General features: G+C 45.2%; 1 protein-coding gene across 2 annotated transcripts in view; it reads right to left on the bottom strand.

Annotated features, from left to right (window-relative positions):
* SYT16 (synaptotagmin 16) overlaps positions 1-26,032 on the bottom strand; it is a 90,683-nt gene extending 64,651 nt beyond the window's left edge. Inside the window, exon 1 of one of the 2 annotated variants that reach the window (XM_014966619.1) lies at positions 25,949-26,032. The gene's annotated coding sequence lies outside the window, so the exon portion shown is untranslated. Of the gene's footprint in view, positions 1-1,253; positions 1,351-25,948 lie in introns of those variants that run through there. The other variant, XM_014966620.1, reaches the window with a different exon arrangement.
* Positions 26,033-27,700: the final 1,668 nt, after the last annotated feature.

Genomic DNA, 27,700 nt, shown 5'->3' with positions numbered 1-27,700 from the left:
GGTCTTTATTCAAGCAATCATCATGCTGATAAATTCACCTTTAAAAAATTGCCATTCATTTATCATGAAATTTTAAGCGATTTTTCAGTCCTGTAAAGAGATATAACTTATTACATGGCTTAAATTCACACTCTGGCCATAAATCGTTTGGAGCCACTTTAGAAATGTACTTTTTCCATCCTAGATTTGCAGTGAAAAGTAAAGTAAGGATCACAGCGGGCACTCGGTCTGAAATAAGGTGTTTCCTCTCCAGGGAGCAGCCTACCCTTTGCACTCACCAGGCATTACTTCTCCGAACCATCAGAGATGGAGCTGTGGGCTCCCGTGGGGGAAGAGCAATGGGATCTTGCTGATGGGACTTGTATATACAGAGGTAAAACCTGTTCTTACAGCAAAAGGTGTAAGCACAGCACCCATCCTAATGCGTACCTGGTCATATGCCTACTACACACCCATGAATGTCCTTTTTTGGAGACATTCAAGCCCCACCTGGACACATTCCTGTGCAACCTGCTCTAGGTGGACCTGCTTTGGCAGGGGGTTGGACTAGATAAACTCCAAAGGTCTCTTCCGACCCCATGGGCCTCTCAGTTCAAGAAGGACAGGGAACTGCTGGAGAGGGGATAGAAAAGGGCCACAAAGATGATTAAGGGCCTGGAGCATCTCTCTTATGAAGAGAGGCTGAGGGACTTGGGTCTTTTCAGTCTGGAGAAGAGAAGGCTGAGGGGGGATCTGATCAATGCTTATAAATACTTCAAGGGAGGGTGTCAGGAGGACAGGGCTGGTCTTTTCTCAATGATGCCCAGGGACAGGACAAGAGGAAATGGGCACAAACTTGAATTTAAGAAGTTCCACCTAAACATGAGGAGGAACTTCTTTCCTGTGAGGGTGGCAGAGCCCTGTCAGAGGCTGCCCTGGGAGGTGGTGGAGTCTCCTTCTCTGGAGACATTAAAAAACCACCTGGACAAGATCCCGTGCAACCTGCTCTAGGTAGACCCACTCCGGTGGGGATGTTGGACCTGATGATCTCCAGAGGTCCCTTCCAACCCCATATGATTCTATAATTCTATAATCCTATGAAAAGCTGCAGATTTCAACTTGGAGACTGTGTCTTACAAAGTCACACTTCACTGAAGAATTAAAAACAAAAGAAAAGAAAAATAAGAGGTAGAGAATGGACTTCAACTCCTATTTTTTTTCTTAAAAATAAAAACCCTTGATGTATATTTTAGGCAAGGCTCTGTGATACTTACTGTGAGATCACATCCTGTTGTCAGTATCCACACAACTGCTCCCTGAATGTGCACTTTGGACGTAGATTTCATTCCGAGTAGAAGAGTTACTTTTCCCCTGCATTCAGGGCAAATCCATCCTGATTGTCCATGCCTGCAAAAGATCCCTCTGCAGTGAAACTGGAGCTCTTCCAAGCAATTTATTAATTAGCGCAAAATTGCGTTTTCACCTTCCAGCATATCTAGTGCTCCAAAACAGGATGGAAAGGCTGGAAAATAAAAATCACACAGCTGAACCCAGCTACTCACAATGCTTAAAACATGAGAGAGCATGGGAAAGATGGGCTAAGAACAGCAGGAGGAGAGTACATTCCCCGCTCAGCAGGGGCTTGCAGGGCTGCTCACAACCCAAAGGGCTTCTGACCCCATCACCTGCAGCAATTTGTAAGTTGGCTCTAATCAGCTATCGGCAGCATCTTGCCTCTCTAAGGTCAACTGCTCCCGCAGGCAATTTTCTGCAGGTGTTCCTAATGCAACTCTTTTTCCTTCCGCCCCTCCAAAAAAGGCATTCTGATGATCTTGTTTATAAACGTTGCTGCCCCACCGTAAGCAGGGGAAAGAAGAAGCACCAACTCAGCCCAGATTTGTCTGAAGGTAGATAGGAAGGGGGGGAACACAGACACACACGAATACTTTAACAATGGATATCAAAACAATGGTCCTCAAAAACCTTTAGTCACTCTGAAGGGAAATTCAAATGAATTGAGGAATGTCCATGTTCAAGCCCTAGTGCTTCCAGAGTCTGTGCAACTTCCCTGGAATACAATGCACTTCTCCACCAGCAACTGATAAGACGGGGATAAGAGGGTCACAAACAGGTGATAAAATATGGATAAGGATGTCTCCACAAACAGGGAAGTTAACTGAAATTGCCCGAGTGAGATAGCCAAAAGAACAGGAGAGTTAATTGAAGCTGCAGGACTGAGATAACTGAAAAATTGGGGATTGACTGAAAATGCAAAAGTCAGACAATTATAAAATCGCAAAAGTTAAACTTTGATGTAATAGGTGGATTGAGAAGTCTGTACCTTCCAAGTACCTCTGCCAATGGGGAAAGGAAGAGGGTTCCATGTGGCTGAGGAATTAGGACAAAACGGAGGCTGTGCCCTCCGGAAAATGGGAATGCCCCAGTGGACTCTCCCTTTATTTGAATAAAGTCTTTGCAGGACTCCTCTGTCTCCTCTGTGAACATCGACTTCTGGCTACGGGATTTTCTGCACACAATGAGAAGAAAATTCCAGTGAAAAAGATAGCCATGAGATTAACAGCGCAGACAAAATGTACAGGGGAGATTTCCCACCAGTAAAGTCACAGTTGCAAGGGTGGTCCAGCCTGGGATCTGACTAGAGGCCATAAAGAGATTATGCTTTCAGTGACAGCACCATGGTTTAGGTCATAGAAGTGACAAAAAGGACACAAAAGTCATTAAGAGAAAGCCAAGCGAAGCAAGCCGCTTCTACAATACAAGGACCATGAACAACATAGCAGAGATGAGTGAGTCAGGGCTCTGCTTGTCAATCAGTTGTGGGAAGCACTGGAAAAAGTCAGTGGAGGACCTCCAGGAGAAGATGGTGATGGTGAGAAGATAGAATCATAGAATCATCCAGGTTGGAAGGGACCTTCAAGATCATCTAGTCCAACCATCAACCTCACTCTGACAAAAAAACATCACTAAACCATGTCCCCCAGCCCCACGTCAACCCATCTTTTGAACACCTGGGCTAAAAGAAAGTTGTTGGTACATTAAGAGACAGCGTACATAATTGCCCATGGCAATTTAGGTTATTTAATTAAGTGTATTAACACTAGTAAATCAGAGATTTCAACATTTGTTACCAGAAAGGGAATAGATGTGATTTTCTGGAGCATAGCAAAACTCAGCATCGACAAAACAAGCAAAGTACCCCAAAACAAGCACTTTACCCCCTTCCTGCAGAAAAAAACCAAAGCACTTTACCCCTAAAAAAAAAAAAAAAAGTTAGAAGTGGACTCGAAAGACCACCTGGGAGCTTGTACACAGGCCTGGCTAGGGCAGGGGAGGATAGAAAAAAAAAAAAATCACTCCTCATGTCATCCTTGATGAGGATGTCAGCAGTGACTTGCTCCCCTCGGGACAGTGCCACAGGCTCCAACCAGATCCCTTCGCTGCCCTTGGCTTCAGCCCCGGCACAGACCACGCTACTAACATAAAGGAGCTCAGCTGCACAGGAAGACTTCGTGTTTGTTAACATTTATTCTCCTTTGTTTCATTTTCTCTTATTTCATAGTGCATTTTCAATTTCAAACTCCTAATAGATGGCAGTTAACACCGCCGAGTTGATTGTTAACTGCTGCAGCTTCGGAAATGAGAACATTCGCTCAAAAGTCAAGCCCTCGATTTTGGCAGTGTCAAACGTTAACTTAGGGAGTGATTTAGATGAAAATTAAGGCCTTTGAATAAAACTACTTTTAAACCCTAAAGAACAAGTTTAGACTCTGTTGCTCAGCCAGCCAGTTTTCAAGGTATTTAATTTCAGGGAGCGATGACAGATTTCAGCTAAATTTTAATAGTGTGGTAAAACTACTGAGTGTAATTAGTTATAGCATCTACAGAACTTACTTTTTAAACTCCCACTTAAGGTAGCTAAGTAAAGTAACTTTTATTACATTTCAGAGCTTATAATAATTAAAGTTTACAGTAAACCCACAGAATTCAATAGATTTACCTGGTTATAAATCTTGGAGCATAAAAATGGTTTGCAGAGGCAGCACGTAAGTGATTCCCAGGCTTTCTGCAAGGTGCCAGCCATTGAGAGAGCTGATTAGTCAATCTTTGATTAATTGCCTGCTGTGTAAGAGCCAGGGTCAATCTACTCAATTAGGGGGAGGTCTGGTGGAGATCAGAGATGGAAATCAAAACCTATGGCAAAAGCTTCGGCAGAGGATGAGAACGTACCAGCAGCCTTTCTTCCTTGCATGGACCTCTCTCCCCCTGGCAACCTGCTCTCCAGCCACAGCCATAAGTGGATGCGGAGTGAAGAGCAAGAGCTGGACACCCTATGTGCCTTCTCCTGTGTAGCCTTCCCACCTCCAGCCATCTTCAGATCTTAGGACTTTTTTGAGCCTGACGTGCCTTGCTTTCTTTCAGGTTCTTAACCAGCCTTGCACTGAAACCAGGCAAACTTTTTGCACCTAACACACTCTTCAGAAGAGATCTCTGCAGATCCACCTTCCACTGCATGAAGCTCCAGCTTCTTCTGTTCTTCCTGAAGGCAGCTCCCTTTGATACACCTTAGGCCTTATGAGGCAGTGAACAAGCACTCCCAGCCCACCTCTCCACTACTACTCACCTAAGTCTGTGTATCTCATGATCCCCGAAAGTTAATGTCTTTTTCCAGTTCATGAGTCTTTGTCAATCAGTCATGCCCATGACCAGAAATGTCCACACTGTCCCTCCTGTGGGACCTCTGCCAGTTCTGCTATATCCTTTTGGGAAGGAGGAAACCAAAACCACGCACAATACTTAAGGTAAAATCTACTGTGGCCTGGGGAGGCCCCATCTGGAGCACTGGGACCAGTTCTGGGCTCCCCAGTTCCAGAAGGACAGGGAACTGCTGGAGAGGGACAGCAGAGACTACAAAGATGATGAGGGGCCTAAACATGAGGAGGAAATTCCTCACTTTGAGGGTGGCAGAGCCCTGGAAGAGGCTGCCCAGGGAGGTGGTGGAGTCTCCTTCTCTGGAGACATTCAAACCCACCTGGACATGTTCCTGTGCAACCTGCTCTGGGTGGTCCTGCTCTGGCAGGGGGTTGGACTAGATGATCTCCAGAGGTCCCTTCCAGCCTCATGTCATTCTGTGATTCTATGTTTACACAGCAGTGCAGTAGCATTTCCTACAAAAAAAAGGAACAGCTTGCTTACGAGATCAGACAATTCCCCATCTTCAGAGACAAAAAGGACGGTGCCAAAGAGCACAGAGATGTCCCCAGCATGTCACAGCTCCCAGCAAGCACGCCCTATGCTGCTGCAGGCGAGGAGGGACTTGCATAAGGGGGACACAGCAGGAAAAGGCTCAGGGGAAGACAAAACCCAGTGGGAAGCTGTAAATCACTGAACACCAAAAGCAGGAGAACATGGGAGCAAGCAAAGCCAGAGGAGAAATGCTGCAACGTGCTAAAAAAGCACAAAGATTAAGATTAGTTTAAAACCAACCAGATTGTGACACTGTCCACAGGGCTACAGGAGACCGTGTCTGCAGACAGAAAACAGGAATGGTAACTACAATTACTCTACACAGGCTGGGAAACTATCTTGACAGGGTGATGAAAATACATTATAAATAACTAGTTAAAAAACCTGTAATAGAAAAGCAGCTAGTCCCCAGTGACATATGAGAATGGCTATTCTTCAACACCCTACAGAAGAAAAAAAAAGCCCACAGGAATCTAAGCCATAAGCTTGGATTTGAAAAAAGGAGAACTGCATAAAAATCAGTGTAGCAGTAAAAAGAAATGGGCAAAAAGGTGGAAATACTTCCAGAAGACCATGTATAGGGAAGCATCAGGATACTTATCAATTCGAAATACTTTAAAAGGACCCCAAAAATCAATTTGTTGTTTGGGGTCAAACAGCAGATTAATCTAATTACTGACAGTAAAGACAAAAAGGGGGGAAAAAATATCCTTCAGGATATGAATATCATGTCCAGAGGAAGAAAAGAAAAAAAGATGATGAACTTCTGACAAGTTAAACACGGAATCATAGGAGGGTGAACCAAAAAACAACTGTGGTAAGCAACTTCCTAACAGCATAAAAATTTAATGACAGGTCTTTTTCAAGTGTTGCAGAAATAGGGCATCTTCCTGGGAGCTGGTGGGGTCAGAGATAATGAAGGTGTACAAGGAACACTCATGATGATAGGCCTAGAGCAGGAAAGCCAAATTTTGCACCAGTGGTACCTGCAGAGAAGCTTAAGGACATAATTTGGGTATGTTCACTCAGAAAAGGGATCTTGGTGACTGTTCAAACAGTTCTTTGCAAATTTTGCACCAGTGGTACCTGCAGAGAAGCTTAAGGACATAATTTGGGTATGTTCACTCAGAAAAGGGATCTTGGTGACTGTTCAAATAGTTCTTTGAAAATAATTTATTTGCCCTGTTCAGTAACGGGGCAAATAAAGAAATAGTATGAAATAAGGAATGAATAGAATAGGAATGAATAGAATGAAATAAGGAATAAGACCACAAAAACAGTATTTTTGCCCTACAAATCCATACTGTACCCCCTTCTTTCACTATAGCACAGAAGTCTTAAAAAGGTTGTAATAGAACCATCCTGAGACAGGCAACCTGGGTAACGAGGGGTCAGAGATAGCGTCTACTAAAGGCAAAAAGTTGACTTTTTCTGACAGAGAATGAGGTAATTATGGGATCAGGGCAGGGACAGAGGGGTAATAAAATGGTAAGTAGTATGGAGGTGGTGGATAAGGAATGAATTGTAACTACTCCTTTCTAGAAAACAACTAGAAACACAACAAAATGAATAGGTATCAGGTACAAACCACAATGACATAAATAACATTTAATGCAACATGTGACTATGAAACTCACTGCTGCAGGACGTTGCAGGGGCTGGAAGCATAAATAGGTTCAAAAAGCAAACAGAAAATGGAGTATGGGTTCATCGCAGGCTACCAAACACAAAAACCATACAGAAACTTCTGAGCTAGAAAGTCCCCAAACTGCTAATTGACAGAACTGGGAACACATAACCAAACTCTGTCCTTAAACATTCTCCCCAGGTACTTCCTACCAGCCAGCATCGGGGATCTTTGCATTGACACAGCACAACCATTCTTCTGGCATCACACCACAGGTTGCCTTCCTACCAGCCAGCATCGGGGATCTTTGCGTTGACACAGCACAACCATTCTTCTGGCAGCACACCACAGGTTGCTTTTTTTTTTTTTTGTTTAACTTTTCAAATTACTTTTAAATTTAAAAATACTCTGAACCCATAAGATGGCAAGCTGCGTTGAGCATCGTCATCATTGTAAGATGAAAAACTAACAGCTTGGTTTGCAGCTTTCACTCAGTAGATCAAACAAATCACCTGCTCCGGTAACTCTACCTGTTAAATACACCTTTCTGGTCATTTGCTTTAAGCTCAGGGGCAGCAGTCCCAGCAGAAATGGTCTCTGAAAAACAGTTCACACTGTTAATTGCCCAGCAACTAACAGAGCACCACACCAGCCCAACTGGTGTGCTATGTACACACCAGTTCAATACCAGTCTCCTGGTCCTACAACTCAACTGTACAAAAAATATCATGGATATCGCATAATCCAAGCTCTTCCCTAAACTAGGGCAAGTTATTCATGCTCACTTTACTAAGGCGCTCTCAGTTCATGCCAAGCAGCACAGGGAAAGGTCACTGCTCAGAATCACAGAATCTTCATGGTTGGAAGGGACCTTTGAGACCATCAAGTCCAACCGTAAACACAAAACCACAACAAAACACCCAACCCAACAATCTAACAATCTCAGGCACTAGAGCATGCCCTGAAGTGCCACCTCTACACGTTTCTTAGATACCTCCAGGGAGGCCAACTCCACCACCTCCCTGGGCAGGCTGTTCCAGGGCTGACCACCCCTCGTTTCACAGATGGGCTTTGCTGCCCGATGGAGAGATCTGGGAACCATCGCACAGAGCAACAACTCAGCTCTGCCCTCATGGGCAAGGAAACCAGAGAAGCCTCAGCCCATCTGAGGCAGAAACCAGTCCAAGAATAGCCATTACTTTTGGGAGACTGAAAAACTTCCAATGAAAAACATTCACCTTGGAGAGGAAATCTTCACATCAGTTTTGATTCACTTGACCTTTCTGGCAGTTTTCACACAGCCAAGGAGGGAAAAAAGAGATGGGGAATGGGAATGGAGATGGCAGGAAGAAGGGAGAGAAGGTAAACTATAAAAGGAAAAAGCAATAGGAAAGGTCGCCCCCGGCCTGCGTGACAACAGTTCAGCTTCCAACTTTGAAAATTATAATTTCTCCCAGAAAAATGACAGTACCTTTTTATTTACCTTTTCCTTTGGTGTTGCCAAGCTTGCCTGCCAGGAAAATAAGTTTTGAATAAGAATCTTTTTGACCAGCTTTGCCTGAAACACTCAATTACTGGTGAAGGGCAGAGCAGGAAAGAAAAGAAAGAAATCAGGAGGCTCGTTAGGAACCAACCACCACAAGGACAGTCACCAAGATGAGTTAATATGACTCCAACCACACTTCATGCACTCAAGTAACTGCTTAAATATAGCTGGTAGGCCAGTCTTCTTCCAGTGCTCAGATCCTTGCTCTTCCTTTCCTTCTCTATTCTTTCTTTTATTAATATATTACATCTCTCTGGTGTCTCTACCTTTAATGCTCCACTTGCTGGCTGGCTGACAGGTCTCAAAAAAGCACGTCTTTCCACTGCCAGCACCAATTCTGTTTAATCTTGTATGGAGAAGGTGTATCACTTAGGTAACTTTTTCTCCCCCTCCTTTTCTGCTGCAAAAAAAAAAAAAAAAAAAAGGAAAGAAGTTTGAAAAAAAAGAATGACAGCAATGTTTTAAGCTAAACGGGAGCAATTTGCATAGAAATCTGATTTTTCTGATCAGAGGTGGGGGAAGAGAAAAAATGAAGGGTGAATTTGACACAAACACTGCCAATTAATGAACCCACAACTTTTAGATTCTTCCCTAGGGCAAAGTGTCCTGAAAAGAGAGTCTCTTCCGTACTGCCCACACATTTTTTTTTCATTCTCATTGACACTACCAGTGTAAGACAAAGAACCTGTCTCTTCTTTTATTTATATGCCCTCTCAAAGCCCCCTGCATGCAAGCCCCACAAATGTAGTCAATACGTGAGTAGGTGCAGCTGGATGTGAACCCAAGTGGGAAGCGGTTTCCTTACCCAGCTCGATGAGAAAATGAGTTTTACAATCAGTAAAGTAGCACCAGACCGTACAGGAAGAGAGAGTCATACGATGAACGAGACAGCACCCAGACATTATCACCAATAAATCACGGTGCCACGGGAGTTAGCAGAGGCACAACAGGGGTGCCAAAGCTGCTGAGAACAGAGGAGCCACCAGCACCCCAGGGGAGACAGCAGTCTGCCACCAGCGCTTTAGCTCAATCAGTTCCTCCCAACAGGACTTCTCCCAGCAGTTAGCAATTGTTACACAGGGGGAAAAAAATCTTTACACTCCAGAGCTGGCACTCTTCTTCATAAGCAGGGTTATTTGCACCTCTCAGAGAAAGGCTTTCAGACAATGATTCCCACGGATAGTTTGTTCTGGCAGCACTGCTGGAATCTTCTTGGGAACCTGCACACACCAAACCCTGTGGCAGGGGATGCCACAGCACCCATGCTTAGGACCACCACACCACACTGCAAAGCAGCAGTGCAGCTATTCCAATGTTAATTTGACCAGTTTTATCATAGAATCATATAATAGTTGGACTTGGAAGGAACCTTAAAGATCATTGAGTTCCAACCCCCCTGCCCCGGGCAGGGACACCTCCCACCAGACCAGGTTGCTCCAAGCCCCATCCAGCCTGGCCTTGAACCCCTCCAGGGATGGGGCAGCCACAGCTTCTCTGGGCAACCTCTTCCAGTGTCTCACCACCCTCACAGCAGAGAATTTCTTTCTGGTATCTAATCTAAACCTCCCCTCTTCCAATTAAAAACCATTACCCCTTGTCCTGTCACTGCACTTCCTGACAGAGTCCCTCCCATCTCTCTCAGATATTGGAAGGCTAAGGTCTCCCCGGAGCCTTCTCTTCTCCAGGCTGAACAACCCCAGCTCTCTCAGCCTGTCCTCACAGCAGAGGTGCTCCAGCCCTCTGAGCATCTTCATGGCCCTCCGCTGGACCCGTTCCAACAGGTCCATGTCCTTCCTGTGCTGAGGACTCCAGAGCTGGACACAGTGCTCCAGGTGGGGTCTCACCAGCGCAGAGTAGAGGGGTAGAATCACCTCCCTTGACCTGCTGGCCACACTTCTCTTGAGGCAGCCCAGGATGTGGTTGGCTTCCTGGGCTGCCAGTGCGCACTGCCAGCTCATGTTGAGCTTCTTGTCCACCAATACCCCCAAGTCCTTCTCCTCAGGGCTGCTCTCCAGCCACTCTCTGCCCAACCTGTATTTGCACCTGGGATTGCCACATCCCAGCTGCAGGACCCTGCACTTGGCCTGGTTGAACTTCATGAGGTTTGCATGAGCCCACCTCTCCAGCCTGTCCAGGTCCTTCTGGATGGCATCCCTTCCCTCCAGCGTGTCAACCACACCACACAGCTTGGTGTCATTGGCAAACTTGCTGAGGGTGCACTCTATCCCACTGTCCATGTCTCCAACAAAGATGTTGAACAGCACTGGTCCCAGTACGATCCCCTGAGGAACACCACTCATCACTGCCCACCACTTGGACATTGAGCCATTGACCACAACCCTTTGAGTGCGGCCAGCCAGCCTGTATCTTATACTTGAAAATGCAGGGAGAGCAACCAGAGGAAAACCACCCTGCCTTTGCCTCCCCCTGGATTCTGCACAGCACAGAGGATCCCCTCCAGCAACCGGGTTAGCAAACAAGCTACAGCTGCCATTCACTAACCCAAACGCGTACCCGCTCTAGGAAAACCTGTACCGAGCACGAGTTTTGCAAGTGTTGGCTTTTCCACCTTCTACTTCAATGTTCCCGGTATGCTAGCATAACTCACCACCAGCCTTCTTACAGAAGTAACTAAAATAAACTTTTCCATTCTAAAATAAAACAGGGCTGCGTGGCAGATCTAAAACAGCGAAACGCATCCGAGCAATTAGCGGTTCTGCTGCTTTTATGGTTCTGGTTGGAATTCTGATCTCAAGCTAAAAAAAAAAGCTAGTTCTCCAGTGAAAATTACGGTGGCTCTGCATACGGGCTCCATCTGCCGGCACATGGCTCTCCCGGCTCTGCTCAGCGGATAGTGAACTGAAACAAAACCTACACAGCCATCAATTACATTTTTTCTTCTCGCAGCCTATGAATTTCAATAAATACACCATCTGTTCATCTTCTGTGTGGGAGTTCAGTCATCTTCTTGGCAGCAATATTATTCTAGAGCAATTACCTGTGTCTTTATCACCTATCATTGTGCTTCATCATCTTTTCATCATGTGTAAAAACCAACCACTTTATTACTACAATTTCTGTAGGCAGCCCGGTCCCCTTAGTTACCATGGAGATGATCCGTCAAGAGAAGTCTACATTTAAAGAAGTAAAAACTGCGAAAAGGAGGAGGAGAGAAACACAAAGAGCCTGAAATGAACTTGTTTCTCCGAGTCAGAGTTTACACACAAAAAGGCACGACTCGGGCAGCAACACTGAGATGCCACTAACAACGTAGTTAAGAATCCATCAAGCTGCCAATAGGGAGGACGAGTCAATGACTCAGGAGCGTTACCCTACCCTCAGAGGTCAGAGACTTGGCTTTAGTCCCTCAGCCGAGTCTCATCACCCGCTCTTAGGAAGGCCAATTTCTTATTACTATAAATCAAAAGATAAAACGGGGAGGGAAGGAGGACAGGCTGGAACAGCAGGCAGGCGACAACAGCAATTTTCCCTTCCTTGGCAGCCACTAGGAAGACAGTGAATTTTACATCAGCTGCACTATAGTTTATACCCCTTCCTGAAAACCTCTTTGAATTAAGCTGGTTTTTCCCCAACTTCACTCTGGCTGTGCTCCACTTCCTCTCACCCCTTCCACGGATTCCTGCCTAGCTCTGCTTTTTTGCTTTTTTTTTTTGCACATTGCTCTCCTTCTCCTTCCGTAAAACATACACGCACTTGCAGCTGTTCTACCTCTCTCCTTCCAAATTCCTATCTATTTCAAAAGCAACTGTCAGCGCCAACTATCTACAGATGCCTGCTCCCCCACCCCCCCCCATACACCCCCTGCCTTCACTTCATGAAATCCTGTTTTCCTTTTCAAAAATTTTTTTTTCCTCTCCTCCAGCCTCCCAGCTCCCATGCTTCCAAGCTGTAATTGCTCTCATGTTACTGCAGGAAAAAATATTAGCCAAGTACAAAGGACTTGCTGATGCTCTGTGTTTCCAGGATGCGTCATTAGCAGCCTTGAGCTGAGACACGCCGGGCTGCAAACTGGTTGGGTTCAATTCATCTTCGTATCTCTGGAAGAAATAAAGCCATCTCAGAGCTATCCCATCGGGTTAATACCAAGTACACACGCGCTGAGTTTTAATGATGCGGACTGTCATCCAGAGTGTCACGAGGAACAAAAAATAACCACCTATTCACTCTGTCCGCAGCTTCTTTCTACAGCAGAATCACCCCAATCTTGCAAATCGTCAGGTAGAGAGGGAGGAAACGTTTTCCAAAAGTTCTCCAGACTTAGAAGCACTTTAATTTCTGTCCGTCCACCTTCAGACACAAGGTACTCAATTCTCATAAGTCCTAAGTACCCACACTTTCCACGGGTTTCTGCCTGCAAAGCACCTGAGTTTAAAGAGCATCAAAATTAGGTATTGCAAATGAGACCAAACCCCCCCCCCCAGAAAAACCCAAGGATATATTGGGAATACACTGTCGTCAGAGTGCAAAGCATAAATCTCATGGACATTAAAAAAAAATGTATCAAACCTGAAAAAAATCAGAATATGCTGAGAGAATATGAACTAAGCAAGAGAAATCACATTCTGGTCTCAGGTCTCCCCTGAAAGTTTACCATGGATCAAAAGTTGTTCCAAACTGTCCCCTTGGTGGAAGTGCTATTGAAAGGACACTTAAACCACAGGTAGATGGGACACTGCAACAGCTTCAGTCGGTGAGGAAATGGCACCCACACACCCTCTTTTATCTTTAACGGTGCGCGCCCTGTGTTTCCCCTCTCTCTTCAGGTACCTTACACCGTGAGGTGAGCCATCAGCTTACATAGGGTTCTTCACCTTCTACAAGACAGGGCCAGGGAAAGCCACAGCCCTGCTCTTCAGCACAGCTGGTTGCCGCACAGATTGGATGTAGATGGAGATGTGCCCAGGCTAAAAAGTGGTTTACGGCATCCTGAGCCAATGCGAGCTGCCACTTGGTAGGCGTGCTGTAGGAACTTCTCCTTCTGCTAACCTCCTTCCCTCCAGCCAAGCCCTCGGAATCATGGAATCACAGAATTGTCAGAGTTGGAAGGGACCTTCTAGAGACCATCCAGTCCAACTCCCCTGCCAAAGCAGGGCTGCCCAGAGCACATCACTCAGGATGGCATCCAGGCAGGGCTTGAAGATCTCCAGAGAAGGGGACTCCACCCCCTCCCTGGGCAGCCTCTTCCAGGGCTCTGCCACCCTCACCCCAAAGAAGTTCTTCCTCAGATTGGAGTGGAACTTCCCAGGTTCCAGCTTGTGCCCGTTGCCCCTCGTCCTGTCACTGGGAACCCCTGAAAAGAGTCCGGCTCCATCCTCCTTCAACCCACCCTTTAGGAACTTGTAAATGTAGATAAGGTCTCGCCTCAGCCTTCTCTTCTCCAGGCTAAAGAGAAGAACAGGCTGAACAATCCCAGCTCTTTCAGCCTGTCCTCACAGCAGAGGTGCTCCAGCCCTCTGAGCATCTTCATGGCCCTCCGCTGGACCCATTCCAACAGGTCCATGTCCTTCCTGTGTTGAAGACTCCAAAGCTGGAGTCCAACTGTTGATGTCAACCAAGGCTGGGACCCCGCAGCTCATGGAGCTCATATAGCACCTTCCTCTGTCTGGGTGCAGGAGAGCTTCCAGGCACAAGGGTGAAGGGGTAAAACACAAACCCACGCATCAACAGCAGTGACAGGGACAGAAACCAGGACATAATACCCCAAAACGCCAATGGGAAGGATTAGGTTGATGAAGAGGTATCATTAACACCTTTCCTGCAAACTCTGTAATACCTATATAGCCATACATAAAACAACCCATATTTCTGTGATCAAAGCAGTGTTAATGATTTCAGTTCACAGCGTGTTTCTGTCCTCGGTTCAGCAGCAGCCTCGACTTGTTCCTTAAAAAATTGAACAATAAAGAGTATTCCTGACCTCACCCCAGGGCAGCAGCTTACTGGCAGTGCTGGGTGAAGCACACAGTCACACCAGTCTGTCTGGCAGAGGAGCTTGGCTGGACTGGATTCCAAGGCACCTCCCGGCTGGGGAGATGGGGGAGATATAAATCATCAATTCTGACACCAGCCAGGTAGAAAAACAGGAGCTCCCTCAGAGCTCAGGGGGGGGAAAAAACAAAAACAAAAGGGTTGAAAGATCTCAGAAGATCACACCGCCTGTTTCTTGCATCACTTCGGGAACACACACACTTTTTCATTTTTCTGTATATATTACTGATTTATTGGTTGTTCCACAGGGTTTTTACAGCGTTTTTATCAAACAGCAATTAAAGCAGGCAGCCACAATCAAACCAGACCTGTGAAGTGAAGGGGCAGAAAATCCTGACCCAACAGTTTTTCCTTCCTCAGTATAGGTTTGAGGAAGACAGACCCTAGACAGAGACTTACCTCTGCCACATGCAAGCAGAGTGCAAATTCTTGAAAATATCGAATCATAGAATTGTCTAGGTTGGAAGGGACCTTTAAGATTATCTAGTCATCAACCATCAACCTAACTCTGAAAAAAAAAAAAAAAAAACCACCCAAAAAAAGCCCAAAACACACCCCCATCACTAAACCATGTCTCTAAGCGCAATGTCAACCCGTCTTTTGAACACCTCCAGAGATGGTGCCTCAACCACCTCCATGGGCAACACATTTCAAGACTTAATAACTCTTTCCATGTAAAAATTTTTCCTAATATCCAATCTGAACCTCAATATCATTGACAATTCCCTTCAGATCGTGTTCTCCCCTGTTACTTAGGGCAGATATTTCAAAACCAGAGTATTGAAATAGACATTTCAAGACCAGCTTTACGATGTCTTTTGCTAACGTTGGTGCACGAGGCCAGCAGAGTACTTTAGGAACCTCCTGCTTTGTACTCCTCACATAACTGTAAGACCACAACATCTGACTTTCAGCTAAACAGACCAGCAGTCCACTTGCACGCTTCATCTCATGGCCTCCTGCACCAGTCAAATTTGGGATCCTTCATTCCCAAGTTGTGATTTTTTCTTCTACTTTAAAGTCCAAACTCAAGATGAGATTATCAGACAAGGGGTTGCAAGCCCTCAGGAAGCATTTATCCTTTCCAGGGAACAGCTCATGACACAAGTTGCTGCCAGCAGTGAAAGGCAGTTAGGATTTTCCTGATTAATATAAAAATAATATATAAAAATACTTGAGCAAAAGCCATTACAATTGTGTCCCATTCTCCAGCCCTAGAGAAATCAAACTCTCTCGTATGAAAAGAAGTTGGAAGTGAAAGGATCATCAAAAAAATCCAGATGAGCCCCAAGATGATCGTACGTGCAAAAAGTTTGGGAAATTCTTGTGTTAAATGAACACATTAGCCTTGGGGAAGTACTGTCAAGCAAACACTCTTATCAGCAAAAGCCTTCAGCTATGGCAGAGCTTAAGCAAGGCACCCCTGGTCTGACAAGGAACGATCTCTGCAGAAGAGGATCAAGAGATTGGCTTTCTGTCCGTCTGCTTCGTGCATGGCATTGTGTGAGACGCTGCAGCAGAGATTTCAGCTGGCTTCAAGCTAGCTGGCACAAGTAATGGAGACAGGTTAGCCCTGGCAGGAAGGCAGAGCTAATAAATCTTGCGAAGGATTAGTTTGCTGAATAGACACAGAAAAGCCTGTAAGCTCTGGGATCTAGCCTTTTCATCTAGAAAGAGTCTCCAACTTACACTTACAGCCAAGAGACACCAGTGCCATGTCCAGCTGACACCAGTTGGCTGCGCCTTCTTCCATGGAGGTGAGATATTCCACGGGGGCAGCCCATGTGTTTGGAGCTGGGACCATCTCCAGACGGGGCACAAGAACCAGTCCTTCCTCTTTTCTCAGCGTGACTGCCGCAGACTGCACCTACTGTTCAGTAACATACTGCCAACAAAGTAAGTAACAATTTAAATGTCCCTTAGAAAAAGCCAAAAAAAAAAAAAAAAAAAAGAGTGTAGGAAAACAGCTCTTCTGTCGTAGTATTTGTGTGTGGTCCCCATGAACTGTTAAAAAATTTAAAATCCCCTTAAAAAACAAAAAAAAAAAAAAAAAAAAGATAGGTTGTAGGAAACTTGACACACAAGGAGATTTAAAGAAAGGAGGAGCATTTAGGCTGAAAAGAAGGAAGATTAGAAGAGGAGAGAAACATTAAAAAAATCACTACGAATAGAAAGGGGATTATCTGATCTCTGTATCTATTAAATACAAAATCTGTCATGAGTGAGTTAGATACAGTTCACCTGGATGTGAGGCAAGGGAATGGACCTCTGGTCCTTTCCAGTTATATTTTCCATGATTATCTGTGCTCCTCAGAACTCATGGCTCAAGACATCCTCCTGCTGATTAGTAAACAAAGCCAGCCAAAATAGGATTTGGTTTCCATTTTGTTCAAGCTAGAGAGCTTCATCACAGAACAATAGCGTTTCCTTATAGCCTTGGCTCCTAAACATCCCAAGAAGAAAGAGTGAAAAGTAACCACAACGAAGCAATGAAAAAGAGAATAATTATACAAAAGGAAAGTCAGTATTAAATTCCATTAGGCAGAGAAACACAGACTCTATTAAATTTATTGCTTAGTTTCAAGACTTGGGAAGAGTCTCTTCATTTCCTGTACTTCTTGAGTATTTACTGTGTCCCCTATGAGCTAAGTCTTCCAGAGTCATTTTAATGTCATGTTCTAAGCACTTCTGCATTGTAAATCATCCGTTTTTATCTCCTTCTCCCAATCAATGCAAAGATATTTATGCTGAACACATAAAAGTTCTTGACACTATAGAAAAACCAATTACACCCTGCAAGACGTTTACTTTTGGTCATTGACATCACGGAATTATCCATTCTACTTCGCACACGCCTGCCGTTTACAGGAAAGCAGAGTGACCTTGCCTGCCTGGAGTTTGCACCTCTGCAACCTGGTGAGGCGAGGTGGCAGGAGCTCCTCAGGGAGGACCTGAACTGCAATTCGTGAAAGCTGGGAGACATCAGGAAAGCAGAAACAGCTCTCATTTCAATCCCGCTCCCCTGCTCCAACCAGACAATGCTTGCTGTTGGAGGCAAGATGCTGGCTAGACAGATCTTTCTTCTATCCGCTACAGCCATGCTTCCCTCCACAGCCCCGGGGGCAGCCTGGGAATCTTCATCACCTCTCCATGTTTGCCAGTGCTTCACGGGTGGTCCCTGCATCCATCCTCTGCCAGGGTGCCAGGTTGGTCCTTCTGTCTCTTCCCGCCCCTACACACAGGGCTAGCAACGGCTACGTTCAGGCTCCAAAGCAGACGCACACTGAAGTACCTACAAGCTCCTGTTATAGGAATGGTCTCGAGCACACCATGGTCCCTTTTCACTGGCCACCCCAGTTTCCTTCTCTTGGATAATGCTGCATCCTTCCTGGGTGCAATCAGGATACCGGGCACGGAAATACAGAGCGCTCTTGGATGGTTCCCCCACCCCATGCTACTGGCACGTCAGGTCCACAGGAGGAGCCAGGAACCAGCTCTTTTTCATCCTGGCAGAACTGTAACATACTTGTCAAGTCTCTGAGTGATTTACGTTCATGACCCGCCCACCAGTCCCCCGTCTTGCACTTTCTTCTTCTACCAGCAGCAATTCACACCTTCCTAGCAAAGGGGCGATAAGTCTGTGCTTCCTGGGAAGGACCCACCACCAAAGGACCCCATCCAGGAGATACACTCTCCCTAGGCTCAGCATCACACTCTTCTCTCTCCCATGTCACCAGCTCAGCGATAAAAGGGGGGTTCCTGCCCCACTGTGACTGACACAGGGATGTGGCCCACCATCACACCACTTGATGCTTGCTTTCTCACCAGGAAAGCATTTCACCCAGCGCCAAACCAGACACGAGTATTTTGAGGAACAAGTGTATTGAACAAACAAACATGGAAGAGTGCTGTACCTTCCCGAGCGCTGCTATACACTCGGTCTTTCCACTCCAGGTGTTTTTTCCGGATCTTATCTGAAGCTGAGACATGCCTGTAGCCCCAGCAGGCGAGGAACAGCCTTCCCAACTAACTCCAGACAACTGCATTTCATTTTAAAACCTTGGTAAGATCTTCCAGTGAAGTCAGGGAGCTGTGATGATTACAACAGATCCAGCCTGTAAGCCACGAACACCCCTTTAACAAGAGTATATAAAGAGAGAGACTCTTAAACACCCCGTGGTCATTATTCTCTCTGCTGGTTGCAAGAGCAAAAATTACAAAAGCAGTGACATCAGCAGAATCTTTAGGGCCCAGAGTCATCCTGCTTAATTCTCTAAGATCCCGACTGCCCCGGCTGAGTGAGGCAGAAGTATCTCTCATTAGTAGAACAATTAATCTCTTTTGTGTCTGGTAGCTACAAGTTCCAGGCAGTGCATGGGAGATTTATTCATTCATAGCCAAACCGCTTACACTGAATCTATTTCAAGTTTTTGGACTTTTCATGAGAGGGAATTGGGATTTTCAGCTTTTGTTGTCAAAACAGGCAGAACTCGGCCAAGTTCACTGCAGATCTGCCCCCATTAATAGGAAACGGCTGGGGAAAAACAGTGATAAAAAGCCCAACTGTGTTTAAAAACTGACATCTGCACTTTTAACACTCAAACTTTAGGAAAAAAATGGCTTCCCCCTGCCCTGTCATTCATTAGCTGCTGAACACCTGGAGCATGGGGCAGTCAAAGGAACAGCATGAGAATGCCAAGCAGATACTGAGGGCAGAAGAAGAGGTCCCTTATTTTAGTGGCCGACAGAGATGTGCACAAAAAAAAAAAAAACCACAACAATTTGCAGCATATCAGCTCAATGGCATTGAGCCCCTTGGCTATCTCTCATCTTCAAAAATCCAAGCCATCTTAAACAATAGCAGTATAAAATTATGCTGATTTCATACTCTAATCAAATCAAGCAAGACATCACATTTGGCTCAGTTTTAAGCCATAGAGGAAACAACAACCTTCATTCACGAGGAGAATGTGTACACAGGGATTTGGCACCATTCTATTAATCCACTTTAGAGTCACACCTTGGTTAATTAGAAAATAGGGAAATTAATTGGTACAAACATAAATGAACAGCGATCTCTACGTAATACCTATACAACATTTACCATGCAGGAGTCAATCAGAGTCAAAACACTTCATCAACTGGTCTCCTAATAAAAAAACTACATTTCAGCATCTGAAAAACAGAGTGGTCTGACAGAGGGTTTGCTCAATTCATGTGGCCACCTGAACAAACCACCCCCACCACCAGTTCTGAAAAACACTCTACACCTCCCAACTACAGCATCTTCCTTACAAGAGGTAGGGCAGGACACTCCTGCGCTTCCCAGCCCAGAGCTGAGGGCCCACATCATCAGGTGTCTTCTGCTCTGGCCACTTACTCTTGACACTGCGTGGCCCTGTGGAGGGCAGAGGAGCCCCCTTAAATAGTTTGTGATCCCTCCACTGTAATAGCCCCGCTTTTGCAAAAAGATGTTGTCTCCAGCTTTAGGCCACTAGAAGCTTTCACAGACTGGAGAGAAGTTAGAAAGGTATTCCTGAAACAAGAGAAATAAAGCACGGGAAAAGTGTGAAATATATAGGTCCCATATACCTTTTCTTTAAAGGCAGAACTGCAGAAAATAAAGACAGCAGACAGAAGTGAGAGGGAAAACAGTACTTTTTAGAAATAATTATTCTGAAAGCACATATATTTTCCTCTACTCAGGTTGAAATGGGAGCATGTTGCATCATATTTTTCAGCTCAGTATATAAAGTCCTGTCAGTGATACCCACAGCTCTCCTTTTCCTATCATCTCCTCTAATTTGCACAGATGAACAAGGTCCACCCTACCTGGAAAACAAACAAACAAATATGCCTTGCAAAAGTATCAACGCGAGTTAAAAAAACTTTGCACAGGGAAGTTTGCAATGTAATTTCCGTAACACATATAAGGTAGCAGCTGTATTTCATTACATTATTAGAAGAAAGAGTCCCTAAACAGAAACAAGCTATGGCAAAGAAGAGTCAGTTGTTTAATGCTGAGTCCACACAGAAATTTCTGCATGCATCCAGAGCAACAGTCTGGGTTAATCTTCTCCTTCCTGCCATTTTTTAACTAGAAGAAGGACGAGGGGACAGAGTGTACTCTCAGCAAGTTTGCTGATGACCCTGCACACGTCATGGTGGACCCAGCGTGTGGGTGCTGCACACCCCTGTGGTGCAAGGCAGCCCATGGCACCTCCGGGCAGGCAGTGAAGACAAAGCAGCAACCCTTGATGATGGCTATAAAAGAGCAGGCATTACTGTATGTGCCTATTATTTGCTTCAATCAGGGGAAGAGGGTCATGTCGGCCAAGCATACCCTTCAAAACATCTTTTGAGAGGCACACACGCACAGGCACCTTTCCAAAAAGAAGTGGAGGCATTTTAGTGTGATTCCCCAGTTCAACTCGCAGCAAGCAAGCACTCAGAGGACGACAGGCTCCACAGGGCTCATGTGCTGCAAGATCTGGATTTTGATTCATTTTGCAGAGACTTATAAGTACACAGGCTGGAGATGTGAACTCTCTCATAAGGCAAAGATCATTAAATAATTAGTCAGCTGTACACAAACTGTTTGTTGGGCAGCAAGGAGCTACCAACTCCTTCAGACAGCATGAGCAGCCTCTAGGTTGTGGCTTAACATCCTCAAGAACAGTTTGACATACTGTATCAACACCATGCCAGTTTAAATGCAGCCTCGTAGTATTATCTGTAGTCACGCGTGTATGGCGCATCTGAGCTCCCACCTAAAATTAATTTGAAACCTTACAGCACAAGGAAATCCGGCTCCAAGCTGTCCTCTGCTGACACGGTTGGACAAGATGATCTTTAAGGTCCCTTCCAACTTAGAAGATTCTGTGTGATACGATGATTTATTGATTTATTTCTCTACAAGGAAGACAGAGAGCACCTCCAGTGAAAGGGTATGTTACGTTAGGAGACTGTCCTGGAGGAGAGGGAAAGCAATGTGAAAACTCTTTTGTGGACTCTGCTAGATGCACAGGAAGGTTAAGTTTTGGGTTGTTTGTTTCCCTAAATCATATACAAATATCCTACAAGCTTTTTCAAGAGCTTAAAACCTTTTCAAAATGAGTACAGCCAGTCTAATGCTCAAAGTTCCTCTAAAAAGGGGTTCGAGTCTTCTTGGTACATAAGCCTTCCTTAATGAAAACTGTCTGTGACCACAATGACCAAAACTTCCATTTAATTCTCTATTATTTCTGACTATTTTAAGCAATCACTCGGCATAGTAACACTGTTGTGAAAAAGCCCTGGAGGTGCCCACATCACAGGGATGCTCCACTGCCCTCTAGAGTCTCCATCACTTCATCATCCCAGCATCTAAGAATCTGTGTAGGCAGGTTCTTACAAACTTGGCTCTAAAGACATCACAGAGAGGAGTGCTGCCTACCAGATACGAAACACGGCCAATAATTAAGACGAGAGTTCAGATTCTTCAAGCGGTTCTCAGTGTTATTTTGGATAATACCTCTCTCCCGCCTCTCCCCCTCACCTCTATTTAGAAAGGCGTATCTATAAAATAAGGCATTCCATTTTAAGAAGTACTTTCAATATCAGTATCTCTATATCCTACAGAAATAGAGATGCTAACAAAGGTAAAAACAAACACTATATTTTTTTCTCACTTGTTCCCTTCCCAAAAGCCAGAACTATTCCTGTAACTCAGACCACAGGACGAAGAATCTATCTGGCTCCTTCCGAGATGGAAGAACCTCTGCTCTCAGTCAAACTCTGTGCAGCGCTACAGAAAGTGCTATTGCTGCTATCAGTGCTTCGTTTTGATTTTAAATTAGTTTCATTTCCTTTCTCTCACATTCATAATGAAAGCTTCCCCAGCACAGCTCACTGCTATACCCATGTATCTATTTGCATGCAGCTAACGACCATCAGCTTTTTTCATTCCTCAGCTGGCAAGGAGAGGACAGAACATACCTTAACCCTAGAATAGCAAAACTGCTTCAACTACTTTCCAGTGATACCACATCCTAACAACCACGTGCACACACCTGCAACACCCTGCTAACAGGAGGTGGTCTGCACACATTCCGTCCTTCTGTACTGGGATTGGTAGAGCATCTTCTGCACACCAGTTCAGACTTCTTGCTTCACCCCTACCAGTTATGCATCTGAGCCCATACACTGTCCCACCAGGCGATATCCGCCTTCTGCTTTAAATACTCAAATATATTCTTCCTACTTGGACAGTGCTCAAAGGCTGTAGCTGATATCAGGGTTCCCAGATAAACTCCGAGTAAGAGAAGGCTTACACCCTAAAAATCACTTGGAACCTAAAGAAGGAACAAAAAGGAGATGAAATCTTGAGTATCATGTCCAGTTCTGGGCTCCCCAGTTCCAGAAGGACAGGGAACTGCTGGAGAAGGGACAGCAGAGGGCTACAAAGGTGATGAGGCTGTAGAGTCTCCTTCTCTGGAATATTCAAAACATATTTGAATACTGAATTAGAATATATTCAGGTAGTTTTAGAGAGCGAGAAGGTCTCCCCTCAGCCTCCTTTTCTCCAGGCTGAACACCCCCAGCTCCCTCAGCCTCTCCTCAGGAGACTTGTTCTCCAGACCCCTCACCAGCTCCGTTGCCCTTCTCTGGACCCACTCCAGCCCCTCAATTGTCTTTTTTGTAGTGAAGGGCCCAAAACCCCATTGGTTTTATCCTGCACTGAATCTCACCTCTGTTCTCAGCTCCACTGCAACGACAAGCAGGTGTGTGCTCTTCTGTAAGCCCCACACCTTGCTTAACATACTGTGTACGCAGCACTACCACAATTAAACCAGTAGAAGTCTTATGTCTGGACATGACATTACCTGTTTGCATTGTTCTGAAAAAAAATGGAGGGGCGGTTGTGTTGTGGGTTTTGTTTGTCCAGGGTTTTTGGTTGGTTCGTTTATTTTTTTTTTACAAAAGATTATATTCCCTTTGCTAATTCAATAGTGTCCCTTCAAGGTTTTGTTACTCTTTAGGCAATGTTTTTGGAAACTACTGAGCAAATTGCAAACACTGAGATACTGTTATCTCCCTCCAAGACAAAGTTGGACAGCTTTTAATTCGGCCAAATGTACCTCACATTGAATCACACTCAATTAACCTAATCAAGTATTTCTCTAATGAAAACATACGTTTCTGAGCTGGCAGTTTCTGACTCAACCACAATTCATTCAATGTTAAGGAAAAAAACATCAGAAAAACCATCTGTTCCCTTTAAACAGCGAAGCTATTTTTACCTTCATGATGAGCCCAAGTAATTATAAAACGAGTGGGTTTCGAAAAAGAAAAATAAAAAAGAGAGGGCAAGACAGCTGCTACCTTGTGATTATCACAGTAAAAACATGTTGCTAGCCCTTGTGCAGCTGGGGTCTTACACTTCTCACCCTGCTATGCATGCTGTAACCTCCTGTCGTTCCATTAGCTGGAGCTGCACTCTCTGTGGCACAGGGGTGAGAGCGCAGAACAGCGAGATTTGCTGAATGAATATTTACGTACTAGAATTGAACGCCAACAGAATCCCAAAGTTAAAAGTTCTCAGCAAAGGGCTGATTCTCAAAGGAAATCAGTGACAAAGTCCCACGCAATTCCTATTTTCAGGTACCAAATTCAAAACTGCCATCCTCAAAATCATCAGTCAGTTGACACCTAATCCTAGGGGATCTGACATTTTTTTGCATTAAGATTCCCCAGGCACCCACCTGCTCACAGAAACCATGACAGCATTCACCATATCAGCAGAACTCCCTCATAGCTAATCCTTCCCATAACCCGTAACAGAGAAACTTCTGCCTACATTTCCTGATGAGCTTATCTACTACCAAAGAGATGAAGCACCGTCTAAGATCAAGTGGGCAGCCCCTTTCCTCCAGCAGGGGAAAAGGCCAGCCCTGAGTGGAAGTCCTGGCTTTGCCTAGAAGGATCTGAACCCCAACATCCACGCTGCCCTTACCTGTGGAGTCCTTCTGCTGAAGCTGCTCCATTTCAGTGCTTAATGGACCAAACAGAAACACCAGAGGAGCGCAACTCCATCATGCATTAGTGAGAGAGTTACCTGACACAAGGCAATCTTGACTCCTGGCTCACGCTCCAGTGGTTGGTGATGCTAACTGGTGAGAACGCGGGCAACAGCTCAAGAGCCTGAAGGCTCCTCTTTCCAATTTTGGGAAGGGAAACATCTCTACACTATGCTGCTCCATATTTTATATCATCTGACTGATTCACATCTGTGTGACTACTCTGTTTATGGTCTGACAAGAGCTCATCATGGATCTTGCTGCAGTGTCCAGGAAGGAAGCATTCCTCCAGTGTCACCAACTCATGAGCAAGTAAGCAAAGTACAACTCCTAAGTTTCCATTGCCCCTGCTCTGGAACCACCTAGCCATGTATTTCATGCTCCAAATGAACTCAAGAAGTCCAATACTGCCTAAGACTCATCTCCTGGTTTCAGCAAGGGACACTCACAAATGATGCTCAGCAAACAAGGGCTGCTGAGCAACACCATATGAGCTCCTTCTCCTTCCCAAGGGGCCAGCCTCTACATGGCTCTCCTTCCCCTGGTTTCAAGGGAGAACAAAACACAAGCCAAGGCAACAGCAGAAGCTCTGACGGCATCCCTCTGCCAGGCAGGAGAAAGGGAAAGATCAGGATAGTAAAGAACTGAACGAGGAAGAGACAAGAAATCAACAGGAAAGTGAACGGGGAGAAGAGGAGGAGCTCTGGAGATCTATCCTTGTGCCTTCAGGAGGGCAAATACGTGACTACATGTCCTGCACAGTTCTTGCTGAAGAAGCAGTGAAAGCAAATGTGCTCACAAGAATCACTCCTCTCCCCTTGAGATTGCTTATTGGAAACCTTTAATCCACTCCTTTTCCCCTAAAAGGGGGACCTGCAACTCTGTTGCCAAAGTTGGTATCAGATTTAAGTCATTTTGGTGTTTTTCTTAACTCTGTAACACTTGGAACCGTGTCATCACAAAAGAGAATCTCAGCTTCATTTTATATTTTTGTTTCTAGCTCAGGTGTTTGCAGAAGAAATACCTGAAAACCGGAGGTAGGCACACTAAAGGTCACACAGTCAGTCAGGACACATGCTCTTTCCGAGACTTGAAACTACTGATTTTTCAACATGAGCTTACAAGCTTGGGAGGCCTGGGTCACGGCTTTGGAGCACCTGGCAACACTTTCACCTTGACCTCCTTACAGGGCCTGAGGGCATCATCGTTCAGACACACCTAAACCAATTCTCAGAGCGGCAAATAAGAGCACATGGAATCATCAAACAGTTAGGGTTGGAAGATCATTGAGTTCCAACCCCCCTGTCACGGGCAGGGACACCTCCCACTAGAGTAGGTTGCTCAAAGTCCCATCCAGCCTGGTCCATTCTATAAGGACACCAGGCAAACAATGCAGAAAGGAGTGCTCACGAGGCAGCCACAGACCTTCGTGTACCAGGCCAAGAAGCTGCCACCTCCTCTCACCTCTGTTTGTTGGCAGGGCTTGTGGCCATGACTAGCCGCTCCTCAGATTCACTGTTTGCTGCAAGCCTTGCTTCCCTGTCTCTCTCAGAGCAAAATGAAACACTGAAAAAGAGAAAAAACACTATTACAATTTGCTTGCTGCAGACAACAACTGCAAGATCCTGATAATTATCTTTTATAAGTGGCTCAAAGGCTTATCTTCTGACCAAATTCACAAATAGCTGCAGGAGTCAGCAGTGTACAGATGCCCTCCATCTGCAGAATGCCCCCCCCCACTTGAAGAGCTAATGCTTAGGAAGACAGAAAGTATCACACCACAGAGCAATAAATTCTTATTGAAAGTTCTTTATTTGTCAGCCACAGGGAGACATCACAAAGGGCTATGTCAAAATCACTGCTTCAGCCACCAAACATTTTTCTTTCACCTGTGCAGGCACTTTGTTCCCAGGACAATGCAATGGGAGACGTTTGGAGGATTTTCAAAAAATGTATATACGTTATCTGAGTATGCTCTCTAGATACTCCCAAGATGTAAACCACGTACTGATTTTGATAAGAAGTGTTTCAAAACTCTTTTTCTTTTTGATCAAACAAATAGTTTTGGTATCATCCACAAAACTGTATTTTTTTTTTTAAATAACAGACGTCTGAAAACATGTCTGCCAGCTGGAGGAATAAGCAGGATCTGCGAGCCCCCAGATGCTTTCAAATCCTATTGAAGCCAATGAAGGCTGGTAAGATTGACCCCTCGCTCCTCGGAGGCACCCAGCATCTTCTACATTTGAGTCACAAAAACTCCATAGTAATAATATAGGTAGTAATTATAGGTAGAAGATGGCATCCAGCTGTTCCACACATGCATGCAATGCAGCTGTGATGCCACAAGCAGAGAAAGGAGTAAGTGTCATTTTGTGTTTGTATATGGAGAGCGGGCTCCATGATACCTTTCCCATACCCTTTCTTGGCCAACACTCTGTCTACGTTCTCCTTGACCCATCAGTTTCTTCTGATGCAATCACACGCTTTGTTCTTGAAATCATATCCTCTCTTGGCTTACGCAACCCTCCTTTCTCACCTCCAACTGTTCCTTTGTGTGATTTTCCCATCCTCCTCTACACCCTCCCCAACTCCCTGAGCTTCCTAGAAGACCTATTATTTCTTCTTCTCCTTTCCACCTTACTCCCAGCCTCAGCCCCTATTTTTTGTTCGCGACCCACAGCTCTGCCTCCACTCCAGGCTTACTCTTCCAACCACAGGAGATCTTGGCATGCCTTTCCAGAGCTCTTGCTCTACACCTTGTGAATCAGCTGAAACTTCAACATGGCTAAAAGTATAGCTCCTAATTTTGTTTGGTCTAAAATCAGGATAACTTCTTGTCTCAGAACTCGTCCTGGGGTTTCATACAGAGGAAGCATCCTAGTTTCTGTACAATGTATGGATATGCTCTTTGCAGTCTACCCATACTCTTTCAACTCCCTTCCTAGTCCTTTCAGTTTTCATTCCCATGAGCTGCTCTTCTCAGGACTTCACGAATGGCACCTTGTCTTCCTCATACCCACTGAGAAGGCCACCACAAATGTCACTTTTCATGGCTTTAACTTTGCCCTGCAGCTGGTCGTACTGCTGATGGATAACATCGGTGTTGGCAATTTTAACCAACTGTTCATCCACTCACTTCAACACAAAACCAGTCTAGTTTACACATAAAAAGGAAGACATCCAAGAAGTCCACTCCGGGTAGCACAGCTAACA

Source organism: Calidris pugnax, unplaced genomic scaffold, assembly GCF_001431845.1.
Source record: "Calidris pugnax isolate Ruff unplaced genomic scaffold, ASM143184v1 scaffold74, whole genome shotgun sequence".
Lineage (NCBI taxonomy): Eukaryota > Metazoa > Chordata > Aves > Charadriiformes > Scolopacidae > Calidris > Calidris pugnax.
This window is presented reverse-complemented; position numbering and strand designations above follow the sequence as displayed.